Below are 18026 nucleotides of genomic sequence, written 5' to 3'. Positions count from 1 at the left end.
ATCATGAAAGTAGTTTTGTTTGTATTTTTTTAATTTCAGTTCACTTCTCTACAAGTTTTTAAGGTCTATATTTTATTTCCATTCTTTTACTAGTTATTCTCGAAAAGTAGACCCAGGTTCAATCCCTGGGTCAGGAAGATCCGCTGGAGAAGGAAATGGCAATCCACTCCAGTACTATTGCCTGGAAAATCCCATGGACAGAGGAGCCTGGTAGGCTGCAGTCCATGGGGTCGCAAAGAGTCGGACACGACTGAGCGACTTCACTTACTTACTTATAGTTCATATCTGCTCCTCTGCTGAACAGTACAAAGTCTTTAGAAGACCTCTAAATGCTCCACTCTTAATTCATAATTGTTTTCCACTATTTTCACTGAGTCCTTTAAAAAACACACAAATTGTATAACAGCTTAACTTCATATAAATAATGTTTATTTAGGTTTACCTGGGCTTCCCTGGTGGCTCAGACAGTAAAGAATCTGCCTGCAATGCGGGAGACATGGGTTTGATCATTGAGTCGGGAAGATCCCCTGGAAAAGGGAATGGCAACCCACTCAGTTATTCTTGCCTGGGAAATCCCATAGACAGAGGAGCCTGGTGGGCTCCATGGGGTCGCAAGGAGTCGGACACGACTGAGCAACTAACACTTTCACTTTTCACTTGCTCACTGTTACCCTTTGGATCTCAGGTCTTTGTACTGAGACAATCTTTTTTCTTCCTGAAGTCATTTTTTAGAAGCTCTTTTGGTGAAGGTCCACTGGGGCAGATTCCCTCAGATAACAATCTCAACATAGTGTACTCTGCCCTCATACTGTTAAAGAACAGAAATTTGACTCAGTTTGAAGGCATAATTGGTTTCATTAGATGATTCATGAATTAAGCAGCATCCCATTCAGCATGTAGAAAAGCATTGTTAGGAGATGTACAAAATGGAAGGTTTTCAGAGACAGCAAGAGGTGGGACAAGGATTTAAAAGAGTGGATTACTTCAGACAAGGTTAGGGGGAGGCAGGAAATCTTAGGCAGATTACCTGCCTAGTGCTGACCAGGAAATTCCATACTGCTTGGTTTAAAAGGCTGCTCCTGGGAGAGGGTGAAACTACAATTAGAATAGGTTATAAGTCTTAATCTATACGCTGAGCACATATGAGAAATTCGAGGCTGAATTGAGTTACAAGCTGGGATCAAGATAGGCAGGAGAAACATCAACAAACTTAGATATTCGGATGATACCACCACAATGGCAGGAAGCAAAGAGGAACTAAAGAGCCTCTTGATGAGGGTGAAGGAGAGTGAAAAAAGCCAGCTTAAAACTAAATATTTTAAAAAACCTCAGAATGGCTGCCATCCAAAAGTCTACAAATAATAAATGCTGGAGAGGGTGTGGAGAAAAGGGAACCCTCTTACACTGTTGGTGGGAATGCAAACTAGTACAGCCACTATGGAGAACAGTGTGGAGATTCCTTAAAAAACTGGAAATAGAACTGCCTTAGGATCCAGCAATCCCACTGCTGGGCATACACACTGAGGAAACCAGAAGGGAAAGAGACACGTGTACCCCAATGTTCATCGCAGCACTGTTTATAATATCCAGGATATGGAAGCAACCTAGATGTCCATCAGCAGATGAATGGATAAGAAAGCTGTGGTACATATACACAATGGAGTATTACTCAGCCATTAAAAAGAATACATTTGAATCAGTTCTAATGAGGTGGATGAAACTGGAGCCTATTATACAGAGTGAAGTAAGCCAGAAGGAAAAACATAAATACAGTATACTAACGCATATATATGGAATTTAGAAAGATGGTAACAATAACCCTTTGTACGAGACAGCAAAAGAGACACTGATGTATAGAACAGTCTTATGGACTCTGTGGGAGAGGGAGAGGGTGGGAAGATTTGGGAGAATGACATTGAAACATGTAAAATATCATGTAAGAAACGAGTTGCCAGTCCAGGTTCGATGCACGATGCTGGATGCTTGGGGCTAGTGCATTGGAACAACCCAGAGGGATGGTATGGGGAGGGAGGAGGGAGGAGGGTTCAGGATGGGGAACACATGTATACCTGTGGTGGATTCATTTCGATATTTGGCAAAACTAATACAATTATGTAAAGTTTAAAAATAAAATAAAATTAAAAAACCAAAAAACCATAAACTAAGACCATGGCATCCAGCTCCATGGCAAATAGAGGGGAAAAGGTGGAAGTAGTGATAGGTTTCCTCTTTTGGGGCTCTAAAATCACTGCAGATGGTGACTGCAGCCATGAAATCAGATGTTTGCTTCTTGGCAGGAAAGCTATGACAAACCTAGACAGTGTGTTTAAAAGTGGAGACATTACTCTGCCAACAAAGGTCTGTAAGTCAAGGCAATGATCTTCCTAGTGGTCACATAGGGTTGTGAGAGCTGGACTATAAAGAAGGTGGAGTGCAGAAGAATTGATGCCTTTGAACTGTGGTGCTGGATAAGACTCCTGAGAGTCCCTTGGACAGCAAGGAGATCAAACCAGTCAATCAAATCAACCCTGAACACTCATTAGAAGGACTGATACTGAAGTTGAAACTCCAGTATTTTGATTATCTGATGTGAACAGCGGACCTGTTGGAAAAGCCCCTGATGCTGGGAAAGATTGAGGGCAGAAGGAGAAGAGGGTGTCAGAGGATGAGATGGCTGGATGGCACCATTGAGGCAATGGATATGACCTTGGGCAAACTTCAAGAGATGGTGAGGGACAGAGAGGCCTGGCATACTGCAGTTCACAGGGTCACAGAGAGTCAGATATGACTGGGAAACTGAGCAGCATTAAGTCTTGAGGTTTAGCACAGGTGACTCCATTTTGGGCTTGTAGTTTCTTTTGTTGAACATAATTTGGAATGAACAGTTAATTCTAGGTTGACAATTATGTTCTTTTGGCACACTGAAGATATTATCAAAAAATGTTTTCTAACCGGAGTTGTGAAATCTGCAGTCAGTCAAATTATCATTTATAGATAATTTTTTTTCTCTTAAGCTGTTTTAAAATATTTTAACCTTTGTGTTCTAGAGTTTTAAATAAAGTGTCTAGGTCCAGATTTCTTTATATCAAGCTTGCTATAAATCATGTTTTGGATATTTATGGATTTACAGCCTTCATCAGAATTGAAAAATTATTATCCATTAACTCATCAAATATTTATTTCATTCTCATCAATTTATCTCCTAGAACTCCATAAACTAAGTTTATTATTTTATTTTCTTTGTCTCCCAATCACACTTTAATAATCCATCTCCTTGTTTTCCTGTATTACCTCTGGGTAATTTATTTAGCTCCAACCTTCACTGTATTTTTTTCATTCATGTCTAAGCTGCTATTTAATCCATGGCTTTCTGAAGTTTTAAAATGTCAACAATTATATTTTTTATTTTCAAATATATTATTTATTTTTATTTCATAAATTCCCATTCTCTTGTTTCTTGATCAGTTTTGTAATTTCATTTTAAACTTTCTTCCAGTATTTTATACAGTTATTTTATATTTTGATTTTGTAATTCCAATATTTGAAGACCACAGAGGTCCAAATCTGTTTTGTTTTTTTTCTGGGTCATGATCATAGTAGCTTTTTTTCTCATGTTTATTAATCTCTGATTGTCCAATCATATGTATTTATCTTTGGGGATCCTACAGGCCTAAACTGGGGTTTTTTTGATGCTTCTACTACAAGCAAACAGGACTACTGAAACCATTTACCTCAGATTGAGACTTGAACCCATACACTGTGAATTGAACCCAGCCAGTACTCTTGCCTGGAAAATCCCATGGACGGAGGAGTCTGGTAGGCTACAGTCCATGGGGTCACTAAGAGTCGGACATGACTGAGCGACTTCACTTTCACTTTTCACTTTCATGCATTGGAAAAGGAAAGGGAACCCACTTCAGTGTTCTTGCCTGGAGAATCCCAGGGACGGGGGAGCCTGGTGGGCTGCTGTCTATGGGGTCACACAGAGTCGGACACGACTGAAGTGACTTAGCAGCAGCAGCAGCAGCAGCAAAACCCTTGCTACCTGGCTTCAGGACCTAATGGAGTTCAGGTTCTTAATGTCTCATCGCATAAAGAATTCAGTGAGAGACAAAGTGATAGGTAAGAAATGGGTTTATTCAAATTCAGAGTGTGAGCCATTGCAGAGGGTGAATCTGGTGACCCTGAAATGTGGCATGGTTATAAACTAATGAGTGGGAGGATTATTTCAACTATTTTGAGGAAGGGATGGAGATTTCCAGGAATTGGGCCACCACCCACCCCTTGGTCTTTTGACAGTGCCTTGGAATTGTCATGGTGCCTCTGGTGTGTCATTTAGCTTGCTGATTGAGGATCAAGGTCTAGTTGAAGCTGACTTGTCTGCCATCTTGGACCCAGTTGATTCTAACTGGCTTATGCTGTGTCCTTGGGCTGTCATTCTTTCAAAAGTCGTGCCCTTCCCCCTTCCCTCCTGTTACACTACCATCTTGGGATAGTACTTAGGCTTTTTTTTTTTTTTTTTCTTATTTAAGAATCTCAGTTTCAAGAAGTGTATTTGGAACTAGTCCAGGTTTGGTCTCTGATCAGTTGACATACTGATACACCATATATATGTGTGTGTGAAAGTGTGAAAGTGTTGTTCGTTCAGTCGTGTATGACTCTTTGCAACCCCATAGAGTATAGCCTGTTAGGCTCCTATGTCCATGGAATTCTCCAGGCAAGAATACTGGATTGGGTTGCCATTCCCTTCTCCAGGGGATCTTCCAGACTCAGGGATCAAACCCGGGTCTCCTGCATTACAGGCAGATTCTTTATCATCTGAGGCTCCAGGGAAGCCATATATGTGTGTATGGCTTATATTTATGACAACCCACTCCAGTATTCTTGCCTGGGGAATCCCATGAACAGAGGAGCCTGACAGGCTACAGTCCATACGGTTGCAAAAAGTTGGACATGACTGAAGCGACTTAGCACAGAACAGAACACACACACACACACACACACACACACACACACACATATATATACACTTTACCAAGGATAAATGTAGATATATATCAACACCAACCTCCTGGCACCTTGCTACTCACATTCCCGTTCTGGTTTTGAAACCCTGTAACAGACTGGGACTTGAACCCGTGGTCTTTTAACTGAGATCACACACCTGGTCTCAGGACTTAATGAAGTTCAGGTTCTTGATGTCTCATTGCAGAAGAATTTAGTGAGAGACAAAGTGATAATCACCTTTATTATCAGCCTTGAAACTGTCATGGTGCAGTGGGTGTGCCATGAAGCTTGCTGATGTGTTACCATGAGCATATACTGAGACTCAAGGTCTAGAGGAAGTCCATGAAAAGCTTAGTTTTTAGAAGCACATTATTTAAAAAATGTTTTATTCTAACGTTTATATCCACTGGAACTTTGTGATAGAAATTTTGAAGTTAAGTGTTTATAGCTACATTGACAATTGCTTGATTTATTTTCCAGATAAAGTTATGAGGTTGGGAAAGACTTTTGATGAAAAAAAAAAATCAAGTGATTAAAAAAAAAATTAAAAAGTCTACTGGAAGTCAACTAGTCTGCCATTTTAGACCTATTTGGTTCTAATCAATTTATGTCATGTCCTCAGGGTTTATCATTCTTTTGAAGGTTGTGCCCTGCCCCCTTCCCTCCTGTTACAGTTTCAGGATACATTTTACTAGGGGTTACTTGAAGAATTTCTTTATTTATTGAAAGTCCTGTAATACCTTAAAAAAAAATTAACCTCTTCCAGAATCTCCTTGCTTTGGAGTAACAGGTTTTTTATAGTATCTACCTTCCCATATTCACAGGGCTTCCCTGGTAGCTTGGTGGGTAAAGAATCCGCCTGCAATGCAGGAGACCTGGGTTTGATCCCTGGATTGGGAAGATACCCTGGAGATGGAATTGGCAGCCCACTCCAGTATTCTTGCCTGGAAAACTCTATGGACAGAGGAGCCTGGTGGGCTACAGTTCGTGAGGTTGCAAAGAGTCGGATACAACTGAGTGACAAACACTTTTCCATATTGACAGAAGTCAAAGTCCTGAAAATGGCTGCATGTTTTTGTTTTTTGTTTTAATTATGTGCCTTTGGGGATAGTAACAGTGTTAGGTAGGTAGAATAGGGAAAAGGAGTCCAAAATGGCAGTGGCTAAAAGACAAGGAAGGGCAAAAGAAGGTCCGAGGACCAGAGTGAAGACGTCAGGCAGAACAAACAGCACTCCTGGCTAAGCCCAATTTGCACAGGGCAGGCCCAGGTGGAGGAAAAAACATATAAAAGGAGGAGCCAAAGCACCTTCTCACAGACTCTCTCTCCCGCGTGTCTGTGCTCTTTCTCTCTCTCTCTCCCTCTCCCCCCTCCCCACACACTCCTCCACTCTCTTCTCTTCAAGTCTTGGATTCTCCTGCTATCTTCTAAATAAAATGGAGCTGTAACACTGATTTTCCTAAGAGCTGTAGCACGGTTTGTCCAAGACCCGAGAGCTGTGATGTGCCGAGGGTTTTAATGTCCGTTGCTCCAAATCTTTGTTGTGATGAGAAAAAGAACCGAGGAACATACACTCGCGTGACATCTATGGTGCCGTGACTCAGATTTAACCTGGCTGAAACAACCTCTGCGTGGAAGAGGCCAAGCATAGTGGGAGACCAACTCAGCGAAGCTCCCGCGCTAAGTGGAAGGCGAAGAAATCCAGCAGAGGGGAAGGCCCATTGTGCTGGAAACCGGGACAGCGAAAAACAAACTCAGCAGAAAGCTCATGTGGCCCAGTCTCAGATTCCAGAAGACCTCCGGTTAAGGTAAGAGGTCCTCGCTCCTATGGCTGGAGAGACCTTTACAATCGCTCATTTCTTGTTTCCTCGAACCTCCCGCAAACAGGCGGGCAGCAGGGGCACAACTGAGGGACTCTGGAGAGGCTACTCCTCAGCATGTCCCAAAGGCGCTATCTGCTGAGCCCCAGTAGCTGTTACCCAAGCTGGTGGGGGTTCTTCTGTCCTTTCTCTTCTCTGTGCCAAAGATCAGACCAATGAAACCGTGAGCACCGGTCAGATATTTAGCAAATTTTCCCGCGGGCTTTGAAGGGGATTCCTTGGCATGTTTTTCCCACTGCTTTTTCCTCCTGTCCTTCAGCTCTCTCCCGGGACTCAAGCCCGGCCAAAACTAATGAAACTCAGGCTCTGATGCAAAAATTCATTGAGAGACAAAGCGTTAAGAGGTGCAGATTTGTTAGGATCCAGAGAGAAGCCACCCTTCAGGGTGTGAACCATTGCCAAGGGCAAGGGCTGGGGCCATGGTATTAGGCCGGGCTAGGTTTTGTGAGGGGATAGAATTCATATGCTAATGAGTGAGAGGATCATTCCAGCCATTGGGGAACCACCCACTCCTCCCTCTTTTGACCTTGTGCCTTGGAGCTGTCCTGCCACCTCTGGGTGTGTCTGTTGGCTTATAGATTGGGGATTAAGGTTTACTTGAATTTGACTTGTCATCTTGGACCCAACTGACTTTAATTGGTTTACATTATACCCTTATGCTATGTCATTCTTTCAAAGGTTGTGCTCTGCCCCCTTCCCTCCTGTTTCATGCTCTTTTCCTGAGCCCCATCCAGACCCACAAGGCTGCCTCTACAATCTTCTGGAGAGACAACCAGAAAACAGCTGGCCTTGGGAGGGAAATACTCTATAATATCCAACCCCTAATCCTACCCAATACTGGTCACACTGGAGATCTTGGGGACGCCCAAACTCCAGTCCAGGGGATCCCAGGAGGTCATCACGCCTTGACCTGCCTAGGGATCAGTCTTAGAAAGGTTGTCACACCTCAACCTGTTCGGGGACCCTCTAGTCCCAGGGGTCCCAGGAGGTTGTCACGCCTCGACCTGCCCAGGGACCCAATTCTTGTGAGGCAGTCATGCCTCGAGCTGCCCGGGGATTCGATCTCTAGGAGGCTGTCACGCCTCAGCCTGCCTGGGGATGTGCATCCTGACCCAGGGATGCCTGGCTCTCAGGTTGCAACAGTTCTGGGTAGGATGAACTTACATCATATCTATTCCCGCCCACGGTGAGCAAACTAGCAATGAGTTACAAACCTCTTAATTCTACCCAGCATTGGTCACACTGGAGATCTTGGGGATGCCCAAACTCCAGTCCAGGGGGTCCCAGGAGATCATCACGCCTTGACCTGCCTAGGGATCGGTCTTCAAAAGGTTGTGAGGTGTAAAAAAACTGCTCCATGAAATCATTTCAAGATTTGGTCTGCCCAGGTCATTACAAAGTGACAGTGGGACATCATTTACTTCTAAGGTCACCCAAGGAGTCTCAAAAGCATTGGGCATTACTTATTATCTCCATTGTGCCTGGAGGCCTCAATCAATTCTACTTTCTCAAAAAGTAGAAAGAGCCAATCAATTCTTAAAATCAGCGATAAAAAAGATAATCCAGGAGACCGCCCTGGGATGGAAGGAGGCTTTACCAATAGCTCTCCTCTGCACCCCCACTGCCCCTAAGGAACAGGTTGGTCTTAGTCCTTATGAGATGCTATATGGGAGACCTTTTGTTTATGTCAATGCCCTCTTCCTAGATCCAGAGGTTCAGACCCTCCAGTCTTATACCATGGCCACTGGGCAATTCCAACAGGATATATGCTTGTGGGGTATGAACCAGGACCCAAAAGATTCTAAAGAGTCACCACTATATGCTCCAGGGACTCAAGTCCTAATTAAAGTCTGGAAAGATGGGTCCCCAAAGGCTCAACTCCAGCCCACATGGAAGGGCCCCTACCCTGTAATACTTTCTACCCCCACAGCAGTCAAGGTACCAGGACATGACTCCTGGATTCACTACTCATGAGTCAAGCCATGGAAGAAAATAGAGGACACTCGATACACCTGTGAGCCCCTGGGAGATCTCAGATACCTATTCAGGACTACCAAATGTTAGGTAGGTAGAATAGGGAAAAGGAGTTCAAAATGGCGGTGGCTAAAAGACAAGGAAGGGCAAAGGAAGGTCTGAGGACCAGAGTGAAGACTTCAGGCAAAACAAACAGCACTACTGGCTAAGCCCAATTTACATAGGGCAGGCCCAGGTGGAGGAAAAAACATAAAAGGAGGAGCCAAAGCGCTTTCTCAGGAGACTCTCTCCCGCATGCGTGCGTGCGCGTGCTCTCTCTCTCCCTCCCTCCCTCCCCACGCACTCCACTCTCTTCTCTTGGATTCTCCTGCTATCTTCTAAATAAAATGGAGCTGTAACACTGCGCCGAGGGCTTTAATGTCCGTTGCTCCAAATCTTTGTTGTGACGAGACAAAGAACCAAGGAACATACACTCGTGTGACAACAGTAAATAATGTAAAATATGCATCTGAACATTGATGATATATAATCAACAGTAAAATCACAATAAACAAGGTAAAGTATGCATCTGAGTAGTTTTTCTAGATATAAATTTGAAAAGAAAGCACAGCACGGTATCCACCAGTAACAGGGGAGTGAAACTACAATGTGTAGGAGTTGAGGGCCTTGGAGGGAGGGAGGAATGACACTGAGGATCTGTAGATATATTTACCCTGGAGATATTTACTGATTATAGCTGTAGGCTAAGCATCCAGGAATTGATGCTTTTGAACTGTGGTGTTGGAGAAGACTCTTGAGAATCCCCTGGACTTCAAGGAGATCAAACAAGAAAATCGTAAAGATCTAAAGAAAATCAGTCCTGAATATTCATTGGAAGGACTGATTTTGAAGCTGAAGCTCCAATAAATACTTTGGCCACCTGATGCAAAGACCTGACTCATTGGAAAAGACCCTGATTCTGGGAAAGACTGAAGGCAGGAGGAGAAGGGGATGACAGATGAGATAATTGGATGGCATCACCGACTCAATGGACATGAGTTTGAGCAAGCTCTGGGAGTTGGTGATGGACGGGAAAACCTGGTGTGCTGCAGTTCATGGGGTTGTAAAGAGTCAGACAGGACTGAGTGACTGAACTGAACTGAAGCATCTAGGGTTGGCCCTGGGACAGGGGTCTTAGGGCAGGGAACAAGTAAATCAGCAGAGATGTTGGTATATATGTAGGGCCAAAGGAGACAACACTTCACAGGTCACTGCCTTCTCATGGCAAAGGGGCCTGCATAAGTCAATGAAGCTATGAGCCATGCCGTGCAGGGCCACTCAAGACAGATGGGTCATAGCAGAGAGTGCTGGAGGAAGGAATGGCAAACCACCCCAGTATACTTGCTGTGAGAATCTCATGAACTATATAAAAGGCCAAAAAGATATGACACCAAAAGATGAGTCCCCCAGGTCTGAAGATCTTTGCAGTGGTCACACATGGTTGTGAGAGTTGGATGGTAAAGGCAGAACACCAAAGAACTGATGCCCTCGAACTGTGGTGCTGGAAAAGACTCCTGAAAATCCCTTGGACAGCAAAGAGATCAAACCAGTCAATCTTAAGGGATATCAACCCTGAATATTCGCTGGAAGGACTAATGCTAAAGCTGAAACTCCACTCTTTTGGTCATTTGATGCCAACAGACAACTCACTGGGAAAGTCCCCGATGCTGAGAAAGATTGAGGGCAGAAGGAGACGAGGGCATCAGAGGATGAGATGGCTGGATGGCATTACTGATGCAATGAACATGAAATTGGGCAAACTCCAGGAGATGGTGAGGGACAGGGAGGACTGGTGTGCTGGAGTTCATAGGATCATAAAGAGTCGGACACGACTGGGCGACTGAACAAGAACATTTCAGGAGTCAAATGGAGATATCTAGTCTCCACATCCCCTTAAGATATGTGCCAAATTTTAAAGTTGCTTGGTGTAGGAGACTGAATACCAGAAGCTGAAAACCTTTTAGTGCTTAGTCGCTCAGTCATATCTGACTCTTTGTGACTCCATGAACTGTAGTCTGCCAGGCTCCTCTGTCCATGGGGATTCTCCAGGCAAGAATACTGGAGTGGGTTGCCATGCCCTCCTCAAAACCTTTTAAGTCAGAACTTAATCTGTAGAAAACCTCAGAGAAAACAAACTCTTGTTTCTCATTAAAGCTCTGGAAGGTCTTCCCTAGGAAAGAATAAATCAGAGATAGGCTGAGTCTAAGTAAAACTGTAATCTATTTTCACTGTACCCTCCCTAGTGTCAACACTCAGTCCCAGACTGAAATGAGATGATCAGCCACCTCTATCAGACCAACAAATGAAAGGATGAATCCTCTATGATGCAAGATAATGCAAGAGCACAATATGGTCATGGTCCTTTATACACAATATCTAGCAACAATTTCTGGTCAGGTGAAACCAAAACCATAAGATAAGTGGACAAATCATATTTATGATTAACGACTTCGATGCTTTTTCAAGGTATCTCCTTAATTCAATAACTTGTTGTTGTTCAGTGGCTGTCTTGTTCAACTCTTTGAGACCCCATGGTGTCACTTTGCTACTACATGAAAGGAAAGTGAAAGTCACTCAGTCGTGTCTGACTCTTTGTGACCCCATGCACTGTAGCCCGCCAGGCTCCTCTGTCCGTGGAGTTTTGCAGGCAAGAATACTGAAGTGGCTTGCCATCCCCCTCTTGGGATCTTCCCAGCCCAGGGATCAAACCCAGGTCTCTTGCACTGCAGGCAGATTCTTTACCATCTTAGCCACCAGGGAAGCTTGCTACTATCTAATTTCATCAAGCAGACTCAATAATTAAGTAAACAGAAAATAAGCAAAAATAGAGCAGACTTCAGCAACACTATGAAACTATTTGACTCCATCCATCCCAGCTTCAGAATATACATTCTTCTCAGGAGCACACTGAACATTTACTGAGACTAATCATATTCTGGGCCATAAAACATGTCTCAATAAATTTAAAGGGCTGAAATCATACAACATGTTCTTGGGCTACTATAGAATTAAGTTGGAAATCAACAGAAAGGTCTACAGAAAAACTAATTTTTGGAAACCAAATAACATGCTTCTAAATAACCCATGGTCAAAGAAATCAAAAGAGAATTTAGAAAACACTTTGAACTTAATCAAAATGAAAATACAACATAATAATCTTTGTGGGAAAACCTCCACAACTATAAGATAATAAATTTCTGTGGTTTAAGATACCTGCTGCTGCTGCTAAGTCGCTCAGTCGTGTCCGACTCTGTGCGACCCCACAGACGGCAGCACACCAGGCTCCGCCATCCCTGGGATTCTCCAGGCAAGAACACTGGAGTGGGTTGCTATTTCCTTCTCCAATGCATGAAAGTGAAAAGTGAAAGGGAAGTTGCTCAGTCGTGTCCGACTCTTAGCGACCCCACCAGACTTCTCCATCCATGGGATTTTCCAGGCAAGAGTACTGGAGTGGGGTGCCATTGCCTTCTCCGTAAGCTACCTAGTCTTGTGGTATTTTGTTATGGCAAACCTAGCAAATTAATAACAAGCCCTAAACTGGAAATAACCCAAATGTCCATGCCATGCCATGCTGCTCAGTCATTTCTGACTCCTTATGACCCTATGGACTGTAGCCTGCCAGGCTCCTCTGTCCACAGAATTTTCCAGGCAAGAATAGTGGAGTGGGTTGCCAATTCCTGCTCCAGGGGATCTTCTTGACCCAGGGATCAAACCCATATGTCTTGCATTTTCTGCACTGGCAGGTAGATTCTTTACCACTGCACCACTTGGGAAGCCCCAACCCGAATGTTCATCAACAGATAAATGACTAAACAAATTTGGCAAATTTCGTCTTAATAAAGTGATTAGGGTTAGCATCACCCCATGATAAGTCACGCCAGTCTCATTTGCGCCTGACATGATGCCTTGAGAAGAACACCCCATCTCTTTGGACGGCCTCTCTAAGTCCCAGAGTCCCCAGTCCCATAGTCCCTCATGAGAACACATCAGGTGAACCCAAACCAAAGGATATTCTACAAAATACCTGACCAGAACTCTTCAATTTCAAGGTCATGAAGAGCAAGTAAAGACTCAGTAACTGTCACAAACTAGAAACATAATGATTAATTGCACTGTGACATCTTTGACTGGACCCTGAACAGAAAAAGGACATTAGTGGAAAAACAGTCTGTAGTTTAGTTAATACTATTACTTTAATGTTCATTTCTTAGCTTTGACAAATGTACCATGGTCATGCTAATGTTAAACTTTGTAAACTGGGTGAAGGGTATTTTCTTTGCAACTTTTATGTAAATCTAAAATTATTTCAAAACAAAAAGTTTAGATGTATGTAACTACATTTAACACATTTCATTGTTTATTTTAACTGAAAATCAAATACTTTGGAGTAAATCTAATGGAAGATATGTGAAACTTTCACTGAAAACTACACAATATTATAGATAGCAATTTTTAAAGACTCAGACAAATAGGATATATCATGTTCATGGATTGGAAGATTCAATATTGTTAAAATATTAATGTCCTCAAATTGATCTGCTGATTCAATGCAATCCTAATCAGAACCCCAGCAGAGCTTGTGTGTGTGTGTGTGTGTGTGTGTGCAAATCACCAACAGATCCTAAAATTCAGATAGACCACAAAAGGGCTAAGAATACCCAAGGTGATCCTGAAGAACAAAAAATGGTACCAGGCAACTTATACTATCTGACATCAAGACTATTACAAAGGTACAGCAACTAACACACTACAAAGAAAGACAAATTGATCAGTGGAATGTAACTGAAAGACCAGAAACCAATCCATACATGTATGGTCACCTGATTTACGACAAAGATAACACTACAGTGAGGAAAAGATAATATTTCAGTAAATAGTGTTTAGGCAATTGGGTAACAACACAGAAAAAAACATATCTTGATCACTACTTCATTCTACACACAAAAATCAATTCCAACCAGATTTCAGATCTACTTGTGAAAGATGAAACAAAATTCTTAGAAGAGGACATCTTCTTCTCCTTGAAGTAGGCAAAACTTTTAAAAACACTACACGAAAGCACTAACCAAAAATTTAAAAATTGATATATTGGACTATATGAAAATTAACAGCTCAAAATAAAATACCATTATGAAAATGAAAAAACAATGCACAGAATGGGGTAAAATATTCAAAATACATATATTCTACAAAAGACTCATATTCAGAATATATAAAGAACTATATGTAAAGAACAACTTTATAAGTAAAAGATACATAAAGAAATACAAAGACAACCTAACAGAAAAACAGCAAAAGATGAATAGGTATATTACCCCAAAATGGGCAGAAATGGCCACTAAATACTATGTGAAAAAGTGCTCAATGTTGTTATCTCCAGAATGGCTACAGTGAAAAAGTGAAAAATGCTCCAGATGTTGGAGCATCCAAAACACTTCTATACTAATGGTGAGAATGTGAATTAATGCAATTATTTTGGGGAAACTATTTGGCAATACCTACTAAAACTAAACATACTCTATAAACCAGCAATTCCACTCATATAGGTATATACCCAATAGAATTGGAGACAGATGTACACCAAAAGATATGTACCAGAATATTCACTGGAATGTGATTTGTAATAGTAAAATACTGGAAACTATCCAAAGGCCCCAAACGGTAAACACATAAAATTTAATACATTCACACAATGAACAGTACTTACCAATGAGAATGAATGGACCACAAATCCATGTAGAAATATAGATAAAGCTCACAATATTCAGCAAAAGACCCTTCATCCCAAAATACATACTGTATACTTACAACTTTTTAAATTTAAGAACAAGTAAAACTAGTCTTGGTGCTAGAAGTTGGGATAATCATTTTCTTTGTAAGAAAGGATATGTAGGGACTGGGCCCAAGCTAGTGTTCAGTTTGTGAAATCAACACACCATGGACTTCTACTGATGGAAGAAACAATCCCAGAATTTCAATATTTTGAGAACAACATTTGTTCACAGTATGTATTCATTGAAAGTTAGGAGAGTGGTTCAGCTCATTAGAATTACTCAGGGACCCGAGCTGACAGAGAGCTGCTACTTAGAATGTTGCTGGTTGTCATTCCACAAAGAAAAAAAGTGCCGGGAGGGTGTTGCATCAACATTCAAATGACCCAGCCTACAATCAAATGTAACACTTCTGCTCACAATTAGCTCATTAACTAAAAGGAGCCACACGGTCCCACTCAACCACAAGGGGACAGGACATGCAGTGCTACCGTGTCCAGAAGAGGAGAGAACCTGAAAAACGTAAACATACTGTGCCATGTTGTCAGCCAATATTCTTCTGGAACACAATTTCTGGTAGCTACATGGTATTAGCTACAGGGAATCTCATTACATACACAACCAATTCCTTTTGTTGAATATTAATTTGGTTCTATTTGTTTCCGCTAATATTGAATACATCAATTTTGCTCTTTTGTCCACTGTCTTGCTTAAGAGTCTTCAGATGCGCTCAAATTTCTGCCCTTTTGAGCACCTTGTGAGGATACAGTGTTTTGGTGGTACAGTTCAGTTCAGTCGCTCAGTTGTGTCTGACTCTTTGCGACCCATGGATTTGGTGGTGCAACACCTGCTAACTGGATATAGAAGGTTTGTTTCACAATTCCTTTGTTTTGAAATGTATTTTGTTAAGTTTTATTATTGTTAATTATTTTGGGTTTCCCTATTGGTGTTACTGATTTAGATGGTTTTTAGCCAAGAGGTAGCCATACATTTCTCATATATACCTCCTAGAACACTTCTAGTGCCTTAAACTTTGAATATGTTACACTGTCAAATGAAAACCAAATATTAATTACTATAATATTACATCATATTGAAATGAATAGGTTCAAACAAAACTGAGTTTATCTTACTTGATATCAGATCAGATCAGATGAGTTGCTCAGTTGTGTCCGACTCTTTGCAACCCCATGAATCGCAGCACACCAGGCCTCCCTGTCCACCAACTCCCAGAGTTCACTGAGACTCACGTCCATCGAGTCAGTGATGCCATCCAGCCATCTCATCCTCTGTCGTCCCCTTCTCCTCCTGCCCCCAATCCCTCCCAGCATCAGAGTCTTTTCCAATGAGTCCACTCTTCACATGAGGTGGCCAAAGTACTGGAGTTTCAGCTTTAGCATCATTCCTTCCAAAGAAATCCCAGGGCTGATTGATCTCCTTCAGAATGGACTGGTTGGATCTCCTTGCAGTCCAAGGGACTCTCAAGAGTCTTCTCCAACACCACAGTTCAAAAGCATCAATTTTTCAGCGCTCAGCCTTCTTCACAGTCCAACTCTCACATCCATACATGACCACTGGAAAAACCATAGCCTTGAATAGACGAACCTTTGTGGGCAAAGTAATGTCTCTGCTTTTCAATATATATCTAGGTTGGTCATAACTTTCCTTCCAAGGAGTAAGCGTCTTTTAATTTCATGGCTGCAGTCACCATCTGCAGTGATTTTGGAGCCCAGAAAAATAAAGTCTGACACTGTTTCCACTGTTTCCCCATCTATTTCCCATGAAGTGGTGGGCCAGATGCCATGATCTTCGTTTTCTGAATGTTGAGCTTTAAGCCAACTTTTTCACGCTCCACTTTCACTTTCATCAAGAGGCTTTTGAGTTCCTCTTCACTTTCTGCCATAAGGGTGGTGTCATCTGCATATCTGAGGTTATTGATATTTCTCCTGGCAATCTTGATTCCAGCTTGTGTTTCTTCCAGTCCAGCGTTTCTCATGATGTACTCTGCATATAAGTTAAATAAACAGGGTGACAATATACAGCCTTGACGTACTCCTTTTCCTATTTGGAACCAGTCTGTTGTTCCATGTCCAGTTCTAACTGTTGCTTCCTGATGTGCATACAGGTTTCTCAAGAGGCAGATCAGGTGGTCTCGTATTCCCATCTCTTTCAGAATTTTCCACAGTTTATTGTGACCCACACAGTCAAAGGCTTTGGCATAGTCAATAAAGCAGAAATAGATGCTTTCCTGGAACTCTCTTGCTTTTTCTATGATCCAGCGGATGTTGGCAATTTGATCTCTGGTTCCTCTGCCTTTTCTAAAACCAGCTTGAACATCAGGAAGTTCACGGTTCACGTATTGCTGAAGCCTGGCTTGGAGAATTTTGAGCATTACTTTACTAGCGTGTGAGATGAGTGCAATTGTGCGGTAGTTTGAGCATGCTTTGGCATTGCCTTTCTTTGGGATTGGAATGAAAACTGACCTTTTCCAGTCCTGTGGCCACTGATGAGTTTTCCAAATTTGCTGGCATATTGAGTGCAGCACTTTCACAGCATCATCTTTCAGGATTTGGAATAGCTCCACTGGAATTCCATCACCTCCACTAGCTTTGTTTGTAGTGATGCTTTCTAAGGCCCACTTGACTTCACATTCCAGGATGTCTGGCTCTAGGTCAGTGATCACACCATCGTGATTATCTGGGTCGTGAAGATCTTTTTTGTACAGTTCTTCTGTGTATTCTTGCCATCTCTTCTTAATATACCATAGTCCATATTACTGCAATTTTGCAATTCTATTTTATATGCCTTGCTGTTTTGTTAAAATCAACAAATACAAAATTATTTGTTTGAAACTTTCAGGTATTTGACAGTGATGTAATCCTAATAAGTTAGACAACTTAAACTCTAAAGAAAACTTTGGAATACCTAATCCAACTTTCTTTTATCAATGCAGAAAACAAGGGCCAGAGAATTCAGTGACTGTTGAAGGTCATAAAGCAAATCAATTGCCGAAAGAGATATTCAACAAATTTCAAAGATATAATCACGTCTTTGATCCTCAAATTTCTGAAAGGATTATAGATCAAAGAACTGACCAGTAGAGTTTTCCAGAATTAATAGTGTCAGACAATATGAAAGAGCATTCGTGCAGCAACATCTTTTTCTGTTTAGAAGACCTAGAGTGTATTGGCATCGTTAATGCTGCTTCTAGGAGAGTATCTGTCAAGAAGAATCTGACTGAGAGAATAAAAGCTTCAGAGAGATGTACAGAGTAATTTCTGAGAAGAGCTGTAAGGGGGAAATTTTTTGTGCTAAGGTGACATCAACTGCAAGCAACTTGTGGAAATAGTTTTCTTT

This window comes from Bos indicus x Bos taurus, chromosome 26 (assembly GCF_003369695.1).
Source record: "Bos indicus x Bos taurus breed Angus x Brahman F1 hybrid chromosome 26, Bos_hybrid_MaternalHap_v2.0, whole genome shotgun sequence".
In the NCBI taxonomy this organism is placed as follows: Eukaryota; Metazoa; Chordata; class Mammalia; order Artiodactyla; family Bovidae; genus Bos; species Bos indicus x Bos taurus.
This window is presented reverse-complemented; position numbering follows the sequence as displayed.